This window comes from Octopus bimaculoides, chromosome 6 (genome assembly GCF_001194135.2).
Source record: "Octopus bimaculoides isolate UCB-OBI-ISO-001 chromosome 6, ASM119413v2, whole genome shotgun sequence".
In the NCBI taxonomy this organism is placed as follows: domain Eukaryota; kingdom Metazoa; phylum Mollusca; class Cephalopoda; order Octopoda; family Octopodidae; genus Octopus; species Octopus bimaculoides.
The window spans coordinates 42,238,114-42,239,168 of NC_068986.1; positions in this window are offsets into that span (position 1 = coordinate 42,238,114).

Sequence of the window (1,055 nt, forward strand, 5' to 3'; positions counted from 1 at the left end):
AAAGATCGTATTTCTTTTCCGAATTCCCCTGGTATGCTTGCTTATTAAATCTTTGCCTTTCACCTCATAATTTTACTTTTTTTCTTTCCTTTGTTACAAAAGCGATAGAGTACAGGGAGGTAAATAATTGCATTTTCATTTTTTTAATTGTATGTCGTTGTTCGACATCACGTGTCTTCAGCATTCATAATTGGCTTGACAAAACTCGTGACACAAAAGCAAAACTATTAAAAAAATAAAACGACTAAAATATGAAAAAGCAAAAACAAAAGTGAATAAATGAATAAAAATTAAACTATAAATAACAGCAAAAAAAAAAAAAGAAAGGAAAAAATAGTATACATGAGTAAACGTTTGAATGGCAAAACGAGATGTGATTTACATTAAAGATAACTTTTCTCTAGTTGTAATTACTGCGTAAAGCAAGAAATACGGCGACGACATTATTGTCTTGTTTGCAAGAAAAATACTGTCATCGAGACAATTACTATATTCATATGGCACACACGCACGCACAAACACACAAGCACAGGAACACTCATGTGTATGTGCGTGTGTGTATGCGTGTGTGTATGCGCGTGTGTGTGTGTATGTGCGTGTATGCATGCAGGCGTGCGTATATTTGTGTGTATGTGAATGCATGTATAAGTGCGTGTGTATGTATGCATGCATTTATATATCTTTGATTTTTTATCGTTTACTTGTTTCAGTCATTGGACTGCAGGCAAGCTGGAGCACCACATTGATGGGTTTAATCGAACTAACCAACATCAGTATTTATTATGCCAAAACGCTAGACGTAAACAAACCCACACCGGCAATCAAACGGTGGTGGTAGACAAACACATCCGTGCAAAGACACACTGACGCAGGGCTATATATATATATATGTGTGTGTGTGTGTGTGTGTGTGTGTGTGTGTGTGTGTGTGTGTGTGTCTGAGAGGATTGGGCGAAACTACGTGAAGATTCCAAACTCCGACTGAAGAGGCAATTGGCTGCGAATGATCCGTGTACCGTGTTTTGTCCTGTTTGCCGTTGTTGTGCTATCGTCCT